The 12,436-nt window shown below is 33.4% G+C and overlaps 1 pseudogene; it reads left to right on the forward strand.

The window, feature by feature from the left end:
- Positions 1–788: 788 nt before the first annotated feature.
- LOC118601630 lies at positions 789–1,306 on the forward strand (annotated as a pseudogene).
- The last annotated feature ends 11,130 nt before the right edge of the window (positions 1,307–12,436 follow it).

Consider the following 12,436-nt stretch of genomic DNA (forward strand, 5'->3'; position numbering starts at 1 on the left):
GGCCCCTATATTTGTCATGAAGCAGCAACGATTGGGCCTGACACAATCCAGCCCTGTGTTTGTGTGAGTTGGTCTGTAGCCTTTGTCTTGGTCTCTGGCTACCAGCAGTCAGTGTGTTCCCTGTGTGTCTGCAGATCAGTCTTGTGCTCTTCTTTGTGTTGCTGTAAAGGCATTTCCAATGCGGAAAAGAACAAGTAATAAACATTGTCTTTTTGAAATATGAAAAAAAAGCGTCTCATTCAAATAAACATTTCAACAGAATTTTCTTGTGTAAACTCCTTGTGCCTAGACTCCCAGGCTTCAGACCTTATCAAAGTAGTATAGTTTTCTTATCTCTCAACTGTGGCAATGGAATATTCAGTTGAGGAATCATTCTTGCAATTACCTCTTCCTTAGTTTATAAAGGTATTGATTGCTTGTTTCAGATACATTCCACCAGAAGGACCTCTAATGTGTTCCCAATGAGAAAGAAGGAAAAGAGAGTGGGGGATACATATTGCTTCTGTGAAAGTAAAAAACAAGCAATAAACCAGCAACAACAAAATTATGACTAGTATTTCTCCTAATTGTGACAGTTTTTTCAAATGTGTCCATACTTTACTTTTGAATCAAAAATCTATCCTAGCTGGACTTTGAGTGGTAAACATACAATAAAATATACAGATTTCAAATTATAATGTACACTTGAAAATTATATAATTGTATTTACCAATGTTACCCCAATAAACTTAACTAAAAAAAAATACCCTCCCCCCCACAAAAAATATTTATCTTACCTCTAGCTGCCATCTTGTGTCCTGATGTGTGTGCACGTATTCTCAGCTGGTCTTCCCAAGACCCCCTGAGTTCCAAGCCTGGTTCTCCCCATGGCCCCATTTTCTCTCCACGAAGATGAAAGAAACAGTTATAAACCAGGAGAAACCGAACTTTAGGCATAAGTGCTCATGGATGGGACATGAACTGCTCACAGAAAGAAGGTGAATCACAGAACAGATACATCAGATAATAAAAAACTTTAGTTCTCCTTAAAGAAGTTAAGGGTAAACAGTATCTCTGGTGCTGAAAAGGTGAGTATGTTCACAAACCAGGGAACAGCCATTCACTTTAACAAACCGAAAGTTTGGGCAGCAAACACTTTCGCCGTTGCAGGCCATGCTGAGACAAAGAAGCTGACAAAAATGCTGCCTAGCATCTTAAACAATCTGTGGATGGAAAAGCACCACTTGCTACTGGAGAGAGTGGTGATGATGAAGTTCCAGGTCTCGTGAAGAATTTTGATGAGGCTTCCAAGAATGAAGCAAACTAAATTGAGTCGACTTCTGAGGAAGATAAAACTTGAAGAAGTTACTGGGAGCTGCTATTTTTATATTATGACTGCTTTTAAAATTGTGTTCATGGATCTGATAAAATCTCAAACTCTAATATTTTTAAGCCCAAGTGCCTTGGATGCTGTAGCTCTTTTCAGTGTTTGCTTATACACAAATCATTCTTTGTAGCTAGTTAAGGTGAAGAAGCCTGGGAATAAAGTTCGAAAGAAAAGTTAATAATAAAGTTCTTTGCCTAGCATATGGTTTTATTTTTTATTTCATTGACAATAATTTGCACACAGAAAAGTTGTTTGTAGAAAGCTAATCATGGTATATACTATGGCTGATAATCTTTGGAATTTGATAGTATAATGTAAAAAAAAAAAAAATCTCTCCTCTGGCCTTTTAGTCTAGGATTTTGTTTAAATTAATTGTATGAAATACTTAGTTAACTAACAGGTTTTAGGGACCAAGTTTGCCTTAGTAACATTTAGCAACTGACGTTTCTAACCTTGTTAAGCTTTAGATTGACAAGGACAGTACAGTACCTCACAGTCTAAAAGGGAACATTTTGGTTAGAAAATTTGAACTTTGAAATCAAAGTTTAAAATGATTTCATTTCACCAACTGTGAATTTAACTTTAATCTTAGTTGAACTAAAATTTTCAAGAATTTGAGGAATCCTTCAAATTTCTCCCAGATGATTGACTTTTTAAATTTTATAAGTCAGGTTTATTGAAGTATAATTTATAAACCGTAAAGTTCACCCTTTTTAGTATATAAATTACATGGGTTTTGCTAAACATAATTGGCTTCTTGAGTTGTCATATTCCTGTTCTTTCATTCTCCTATTGCGTCTCTTATTACTGTTCTCCTAGTACCCTTCCTTACCTCAGCCAACACTCATGAAATATTTAAAATAAATGGATAGATCCTGGTACAAGTTTCATAGTATTACACTTAATATAAAAAGAAAATGTTTTTTGGTAGATATATAAACATGTGAACTACTTCCTTAAAACTTGATTATTAGTCTTGAATATGTAGGATATTCTTCCCTTTGGCATTTGCTGGAAAGTGCAGCATTTTTTCTTAACATGTGTACTGTAATCACTGAAGCTGTTCTATTTTATGTGATTTAGTGACCTGTGAGCTGCAATGCAGACACAATGTGGAGGTATGTTATCCTTACTTATATACTGTGATTCCTACAGCTCATCCGTCAGTTGAAGATAGAGAAGAAGGATATATTTTTTTTCCATTTTCTAACAATAGTGGTATTTTCCTCTTTTCTTTTGTGACCTTATCCTTTTCTTTACAGAAACTTTCAGAATTTCTCCCCAGTGATTTTCTGAGGGCCTTTAAAAAATAGTCCTCTAAACTACTCTGTCCCTCAATAAATTCCTCTTTTACCTTCATGTTACATATATGACCTCATAGTGAAGAGAGTAGGAAAATAATACATATTTAATGGAAGAATTACAAGTGTTTCATATAGTGAATACATGGTGCATGCATTGCTCCTCCAATTAAGCTAAACTTAAGCTTATTTTAAGATAAACTTATGGAATTTCTGGATCAAAGCATATTGTTTTTAATATATAACCTCAAAACTGTTCTCCTGAAAGACTTCACTGTTAAATTTCTGTCAGTATGTATGAGAAAAACAGTTTTCAACTTTCTTGCATTTATTTGCTTTCATGTTTACAACTCCTACACTTAATACAGCTCTGATTTGCAGTAGCTACAGGATAAATGTTTGCTAAATTGAAATGAAATATCTTTACAGGGATATGTACTTTAAGGTAGGGATACTCATATTATTAAATTAAAAGAATAGACAACTTCAAAATGAAATGGATATTTCTTTTCAACTGGTTATTATATTGCACTATAGTGAAAAATTGATTAAGATGAAAATTTAGAATACCATGCTGTGCTGATATAGAGAACATAATTTTGAATAAAATAATATCTATGAAATATTAAAGCAATGATTCTCACATAAGAATAAGAATCTGGCCCCATTCTACTAAACTAATTGCTTCTACTCTGCCAGTCCTCACTTTTCTATTATCACAGATGTCAATTCTCATTCATTACTCTGACATATACTTTGGGGGATTTTTCTAAAAATTGATACTACTGTATCATTCAATGCATTAATATTTGTCATAGAAAAGCAGTCAACAAACAAGCTCTCCCCTAAAAATAGTGTAAAAGAAAACATAAGTTCTTAATGAACATTCTGCGAGTTTGCTGGTTTTATGAGCAGTAACTAGGGACAAATATACAAATATATTTGGTTGCATTTTGACAAGTTACTCATCTTTGGTTTATGAAGAAGGAAATTGCTTCTCTAGCTTGCTTAACCTTATCTGCTAATTATACCAACTGAATGGCTGGATTCTTATTTATAATGAGATTTCTGTTAAGAAAGACTTGAAAGCAAATCCAAAAACATAGAGATGGCTAAATTATCTCTGATAAGTGGGATAATTTTATCCAATGTGGAAAATCATTATAGATTTTAAAATTCACCTATGATTCTAAGTTTAGTTGTATAACTGCATCTACCATGTAAAATGAAAAGTTCATTCAAATATCCTGAAAATTGGGACCCAAAATGCTTTTTTTTTAGGTTACTGAGGTAAATTCATGTGAATGTAGGTGTTTAGTGCCAGTTTGCTGAGTACTTGCCTCAGTGATTAAATTGTGTATGTACATATAGAAAACTAGCATATTATATAAAGTATAACGGCAATATCAAAAGAATGGTTTAATATGGAAAAAAATAAAAAGGGGCTTTTGGGAAAAAGTCCAATCTTTCAAAGAAAATCTGTGTGAAGTAACTAAGGTGAAACAGATTTTAAGCTTCTAGAGTCTCTTCGCTTCGGTAGCTTTAGCCAAAAAGAATAAAAACCTGAATTAAAAAGCAATGACTTATTTTTAATGCTCAAACAATCTTAGGTATGGTTCTGTGTTCAGTTTGATAACAGAAATCATCTTGGCTTTTGCCTATGCCAGACATCTAGCAGGAATTTCCCTTTGGAGTCCCCTAATCTCACTTTTGTGTGTTCTTTTCTGTATATTGCTTGTTTGAAAGTTATCTTTCTTTTTCGTAACCAGGTAACTTCCCTGAGGTGTTTTTATAAGTGTAGCTATTCTGTGAGTCTATTGCAGTGACAACCCATCAGAAAAAAGACTGATGTTAAGCCAAAACTGAACATTAAAAAAAAAAAAAATCAAGAAACCATAACCCCCCTGAGACATAACCTCCTTATTTGAACTATGACTATTAAATTCATTTTATATTTCATTCAAATTCAAACTCCCAGGGCAGAAATAGTCACACTAGAAGAATGTTTTTCAACATAAATTAGAATACACTCACAAAAAATTGGTCTGTGTGATTGTTGCTATTTTTCGACAATATGAACAATTTTATAAATCATTTCAATTTTGTTCCTAAGAAACACTGACTCCACATAACAAATTTCAGTGTCTTCATTATTTATATTAATTTTCTTATCTAAATTATACAAGCACATGAATGGAAAATAAAATAGTGCAGAAGGGCCTGTTATGAAAAAGGACACTCCCTAAATGTACCCCATTTCTATCCACTCCCTTGAGGCCTGCTCCCAGCGGCAAAGACTAATTCGCTTCTTCCATTCCCAATACAGTTTACTTATGTTGCTCTTTCTTTTTTTATCAACTGTAGACATTATTGTCAACTGCCTGAAATAATATGTCAGATTTAGCTCATTTTCCAGGCCCTCCAGCTTTATTTACCTTGCCTAATATTTCTATTTTTATTCCTAAGTTGTTTATCTATACAATTACATATATATATATCATACATATATATACTTATATATACTTATATATATCTCATATATATATATCATACTAGATCTTTTATTCCATTAACTAGAGTCAGTATCTCTTGATTCCTTAGTTTGTCAGGTGAGAAAATTAGTGCCCTTACTTGTCCTTTTCCTTCTCTCTCTTTCCACTTCCCACTCCTGTCAATCTAGTTTTACTTTTAAAAATGTCAGGTTTGAAAACATTTGCTGTTTTTTGTAAACATAATATTTCTGTATTTTGGTACCGATTGATTCTCAAAGTTGAAAGCTGGTAATTGACATTTATATTATTATGACTATGAGAATATCCTTCATTGTAAAGCTAAGTGATGTGCTAGGATTTCTTTTCTTTCTCTATGGTTCCAATATCATGACTTCTGTTTCACTCAAAGGTAATTGTTCAGATGGATTCTTTTCCATATTCCATTAACCATTCCACATTGGAGTTTGCTCCATATTTGGACTGTAACTACTTTTATAGTCCCTCCCACCCTACACCCCATGCTAGTTTATCTCACCGTTTTCTTATGTGAAAATAATCATAAGTCCTTTTCGCCAAAACCTAATGCCTTCGGCTTCTTGCTCATTTTGGCTCTTGCTGAAAATCTTTTGCATTTTTCTTCTTAAAACTCACTGATTTTCTCTTAGAATTTGGATGAAATGTTGTTTCATATTTCACATATAATTTTATTTTAGTGATTGTTTTTCCAAGAGTTGAGCTTTTCCACAGCATTTTGTTTTTTATATTCTTTGACTTCCTGGTTATCACTCATACTACGTAATCTGTGTTATTCTCTTTTTGAACATCTGCCTGCTCCAGAGTCTGCAGGTTTCATGCTCTTATCTGGACCTGTTGATGCCAGCTGTTATCTTGGTTCTTTTCTTTACTGCTCTTCTAGTTTGCCTCCTCTGTTTCCTGAACCCTCTGTTTTCCTTTCTATTTTTTTTTACTTCATTTTCCTGGAGGACATTCTCAAGTCACTTTCTAAAAAGGAATTCTGGAGTCGTGTGTGTCTGAAAATATCTTTAGTCTAAGTTCGCACTGAATTGATGATGACACAACTAAAAGATCAAAGGTCAGCAGCATCCTCCCTCAAAAAGTGAGTGGCATTTCCCTAGTGCTCACCTATCATTTGCCCTCTGTCATTTCTTTCCTCTAAATCTAGGTCTTCTGCAAGGACCTGTAGATTAAGCTGACTCCCCCTTAACCTTATCCTCTTCTGTGCATATTTTAAATATTGTATCTTATGGTTTTCTTTCCTCAGCTGCTTCTGTCAAACCTCTTTATGTTCTATATTTTGAAATCTCAAATGTGCTGATGACTTCACTTTTATCCTAATTGCTCCTGGAGATTTCAGCCTTAAAAAATCATTTGCTATCATTGTTGGAAGAGAGTAAATAAACACATATACTCGGTCTTCTATCTTGAAAAAGAAATCTGTATCAAGATTTTTAAACATTTCAATTTTAAGATTTTAATATTTAATGACTTATGTATTGGTTTATATTTTTGCCACTAACACTCATAACAACTCTCTGAAGTATTTTCCTCAGATGTCAAATATGGAAACTGGGGATTGGCTAGGTTATGTAATTTGTCAAACTTTTCTCTATGGTAATGGTGGATGACGTTTACAAATTTAGAGACTATGCTCATTCACTATACCTAGCTGGTTCTTATGCTATTTTTATTTTTTATTATTTTTAAAAATTTTTATTTTTAAATGCCAGTTAATTTTTTATACTATATATACATAATTTTTTTTTTTAACATTTTATTATTTTATTTTCCCCCTTCCCCCTCCCTCTCCCTTCTGGTAACTGCTAGTCCATTGTCTATGTCCATGAGTCTCTGTTTGTCCTGTTCATTTACTGCTTTTAGGTTTATATCCCACATATGTGATGTCATATGATTTTCAACAATTTCTGTCTGGCTTATTTCACTTAGTACGATTATTTTAAGGTCCATCCATGTTGTTGCAAATGACAGTATTTCATCTCTTCTTATGCCTGAGTAATATTCCATTGTATATATGAACCACAGCTTCTTTATCCAATCATCTATGGTAGGACACTTTGGTTGCTTCCATGTCCTGGCCACTGTGAATAATGCTGCTATGAACATTGGTATGCAAATATCTTTTTGGATCTGAGTTTTCAAGTCTTCAGGTTCAATACCCAGTAGAGGGATTGCTGGATCATATGGTAGGTCAATTCTTAGTTATTTTGAGGAACCTCCATACTGCTTTCCCTAGTGGCCATTCCAATTTGCAGTCCCACCAGCAGTGTATGAAGGTTCCATTTCTCCACATCCTCTCCAACATTAGCTATTTTTGTATTGATAAACAAATTTGCCTCTGGGAACCCTTGAGAAATATTATGTTGTATATCACAGATTTCTGAAACTGTAAAAGAGAAAAACAAAAATTCTTAATCACCTTCACACAAATCTCCATTCCTTAGGTAGATTAAAGTATAGTTATAATCTATGTGGATACATTGTTGCATTGTGATGGTTTAAGATTATCTAAGATTTGCAGATGACTGCCAGGTCCCTTCAACATATGAATATTCGCGGAACTATTCCAAATAATCAATATGTATCAAGTTCCTAATATGGGTAGAACATTTTACAAGGTGCACTAAATACAAGGATGAGCAAGATATAATCTTTATCATTTGTTTAAAGGAAGGTAAATACAAAAAGTTTTTTTTTTTTTGTAGTGGAAAGCAAGATATAAGCACCATAATAGAAGTATAATATGATATGGAAATTAAGGAAGGGAGATAGCAAGGCTTAGCAAGGGATAGGAGAGGAGAATGGAAGAAGAACACTTTAGAAAGGCTTCATGAGGAAGATATTATTTGAAATGGATTTTCTTAGATGGATAGGATTTTAAAAGAAGAGAGTGCATTCCAGTCTGAAGGAACAGTAAAAACAGTAGTAAACCATGAACATAGGGAGGAGAGGAACACTCAGTTTTCTTGATCATTTGAGAAATTCACAACATAAAAATTGGGGCTTTGTATGAAGTAGACCTGTGCAAATCATTCAATAAGAAATTATTGAGTCCCCACTATGCACAAGAAATTAGGGATGCAACAGTGAGTCAAGATGACTTGCCACTACTCTTACGGAACTCACCATCAGATGAAGCTGAGAAACTAAAGAAATAAACACACAAAATGAGTACACATAGTACTAGGTGCCATGAAGGAATAATGCTGATCTCATGGAGGTGTTTTGTGGATTACATGTGCTAATATATGTAAAGCATCTGGAGCTCTACTAGTATTTTCATGATTTTTAAAGATATTAAGAAGTAAGTAAATAGTGTTACGAAGAATAACAGGGACCACCGAGTTTATAGACGGGGGTTGAGAAGAGTCTTTCTGCTAATCTAATATTTATAGAATTGAAATCGGAGAAGAAACCACAGGACCAGTAAATAATGGGGGTGGGGGGAAGAGTGATTCAGTAGAAAGAATGAAGGAGCAAGTGCCACAAGGCAGAACATTTTGGGGGAGTTTATAGGAAGTGAATATTGGCCTATTTGGTGGGAGCAATTAGGGGAGAGACTAATGAGATAGAGTTGGCAGACGTATACTGTGCATATCTATGTAGGCCATGATAATATAAAAGATTCATTGAATAGATGAAGAATTGAAAGAATAAAGATCTGTTGAACTGTGTGCCATGGTTGACAAATCTGGAGAAGCACATGGGGACCGTGTCATGAAAGACTTTAAATGCTGGTCTAGAATGAATATCATTAGTTCAATAGACAATAAAAATATGCTGTTCATTTTCCATACAAGGAAGTACATGGCTAGGACTATCTATATAAGTTGTGGAGCACAGTGAAAAATAAAAATGTGGGACTCCTTGTTCATAAATTAAGAATTTCAAGAAGGTGACAGTAGAACATTAAACAAAGCATAACCTTCTTTAGGGCCCTGTGCAATTGTATAGGTAACATGCCCATGTGGACATAGCTAATAATCTTTTAGAAGGTTAGTCTTTCAGGACACAGTGTGGATACAGGGAGACTAATGAACAATTAAAATACCCTATACAAAGTAATGGGGAGAAGCTGAGTGGGGGCAGTGAAAATGACAAAAAGGGGACCAGTGAAAAAACCATGGCAGAAACAGACTTTATAAATGATGATATTGGTTGGATATAGGGGATATAGTTAGAAAAGGAAAATTCTAAGGCAATCGAGTTATTGAGCCAGAGTGACCACAGAGAATGAGAACTATTATAAAGCTCTTTATTGCATGCCGGGATCTTGTAGAAACTTTATCAAAATTTAATGTCTGAAACAATACATTTGTGTTAATTGTAATTATTAGAATTTTATTGATAAAGGGACTGTGATTTGCATTAGTCTGAGTTGCAATAGGTCATAAATCTAACAAGTAGTATTTGTATCTGGATTTCAAATTTAAGCCCGAGTCTACAGCCTGAGTTCTTTCCACTGTATTAAATGGCCTCCTTCCACCAAGAAGATAAACTTGTGCTGTTCCTAGTTTGAGATATGGCAATTTAAGTGGGTATGCTTTGGATCTGATTTTCTTTATTACCAATTTATTTGACATATACTTACTGAATCCCAGCTATGCCAAGGCTCTGTGCTCAGTGCAGGCGATAAAAAGAGGAAAGAGATTATTTTTGCAATTTCTATGTAATAAAGAACTTAATGGTGGGGCCCTTCAAAAATATAATTCATTTTAAAACTTCATTTTAGTATGATTTCACTTCTGAACCATAGCGCCGACAGATCTATACCACCAATTAGAGTTGCTTATCCTAATATATTTTATTACTTTATACAAATGGTGGCAGCATAGTATAGTGGTTACTATTATATAGCCAAACTCTTTATCACTTATTAGCTATATAACCATGGGCAAAGTGACAAACTTCCATACTTCAGTTTACTGAAAATTAGGAATAGTAAAGGCGCTTACCTTGAAGGACTGTTAAGAGGACTAGTGAGTGAAAACACAAACTACCTTGCACACAGCCCATACTCAATAAATGTGACTCTTTCCATTACTTCTGGCCCATAACCTTATTTTAGATAGGTTTTAGATTACAAGTTGGTAAATTTTATGGCCAATTTAAAGAAAAGAGTAGCTAAGAAGGCACAAGGATAACACAAGTTTAGAATTTTTATTCATATTGGAAGTAATAGAATGCAAGAAATTTTCAGTGGAGCTGTGGTAAGAAAAAAATTGTTATTTTTAGACCAGTAAATCCTAAACAACCAGTGTCTAGTTTTTAGTAATTATTTCACTAGGCAGTAGTATGCTTTACCAGTGAGTCAAATAATGTTATACATGTCATGTGTATTTTATGTGCTCGTGCTCACACAAACTTATATAAGTAGAGGCATAGATCAGACACTAACTTAGCAGTGTAGTAAGTTGTTATAATAATTATCCATGTGTTCTCAAAGAGATTTTTGTAGATTATAAAATTTGTGAAATATTAGTAATTAAACTATAAACCTTGCTTATAAACTTTCTTGGAATCATATAATATATACTTCATAGTTTTACATTTCTTCTGCATTATACTTTATCTTATCTGCCTAGTTAAAATTAGACTATTTTAGTAAGAGCAAATTAGTGGTAACGTTATATGGCTTCTAAAAGTAGAGCAGTAGTTTTCCTATTTAGGCAACTTTAGTTGAAAAATAGTTCATTTGCATTATAAATTTGTTTCATTAATTTTACCACAAAGAATAGAAAGAATTGATTATATTTTTAACACTATTGCCAGGGAATCATTTTAAAAATGCTCAGGATCCAAAGACTATATCTTGACTAATTTTTTTTACAGTGATTCCCCCAATTAGTCTAGTACCCACTTGACACTATACATAATTATAATAATATTACTGACTACATTCCCTGTACTATACTATTAATTTGTACTTTTTAATCCCTTCACCTTTATCATGCAGTCCCACAAACTCACTCCCTTCTGGCAACCCTCAGTTTGTTCTCTGTATCTATGAGTGTGTTTCTGTTTTGTTTGTTTGTTTATTTTGTTCTTTAGATCTCACATATAAGTGAGATCATATGGTGTTTATCTTTTTCTGTCTGGCTTATTTCACTTAGTGTAATACTGTCCAGATCCATCCATGTTGTCGCAAATAAGATTGCATTCTTTTTTTATAGCCAAGTAATATTCCATTGTTTATATATACCACCTCTTCTTTATCCAATTGTTTATTGATGGGGACTTAGATTGCTTCCATATCTTGGCTATTTTAAGTAATGTTGCAATGAACAAATTGAACAAGTAGGAGAAGAATGTACAGAGAGTTATCAGGTAGATAAAGTCTCTAGAAACTGAGCTAGAAAAAAAATAGCTGAGGAAACTGCTCATTTAATCTGGAATACAGAGGATTTAGGTGTCCTTATAACTTTTCAAATAATTATATACCCTTCATATAGGACAGCTGTATTGTTTTTTTGTATCAACAGAGTAAGCCAACCTAAGACTAATGAAAATCCTATATTGGGAGAAAGATTTTAGTATTGAGTTCTGGGTCATTGGAGGTGTTCAAGTAGAGATTGAATGACTACTTTTAGGGAATAGTGTAGAAAAGAGTCCAACATTTGATAACAGTTGGGTTAAATGGACTGTAAAGTTCTTCTGAAATCCTACATTTTATGTTTTGAAGAATGTACCTGCTAAATTTTATGCTTTAGATGTAAGGTTCAGGACACCATATTATTTCTAAACAATTTTTCATGCCCCATTTTGTAAAAATAATAATAATAATAATAATAATAATAATAATAATAATAAACTAGTTTCTGAATGGGAAAGGAATAGTACTGAGGCTTTACATTTTTCTGTCAAAAGAAGCCTCCATATCTTTTGCCCAATGAGATCTAAGAAAATAATATGCTGAATTTTAACACTTTCTTTTTAATATATATATTTTTTGTGATAGTTTTATTTCTCAACTTTGTAAGGAAAAGTCAGCTCTGAGGTTTATAATCTTTTATAATTCTCTTTATCTTAGAGAGCAAGGCACCATTTAATTCAGCCTAACCTGTGGTACTTGTTTAAAATTTAGATTCCTGGCCCCAACCCCAGTGTGATGAATCAGAGATGCTTTAGGATGGTACCCTCTAAATACTAATATTTAACAAATACCTTCAGATGGTCCCTATTCATATTAAAGTTAAGTGCATGCAGCAAATGTTCATGATTGGGGTTTCAGTATGTGACTG

Source organism: Rousettus aegyptiacus, unplaced genomic scaffold (genome assembly GCF_014176215.1).
Source record: "Rousettus aegyptiacus isolate mRouAeg1 unplaced genomic scaffold, mRouAeg1.p scaffold_m13_p_1, whole genome shotgun sequence".
NCBI classification, from domain to species: Eukaryota; Metazoa; Chordata; class Mammalia; order Chiroptera; family Pteropodidae; genus Rousettus; species Rousettus aegyptiacus.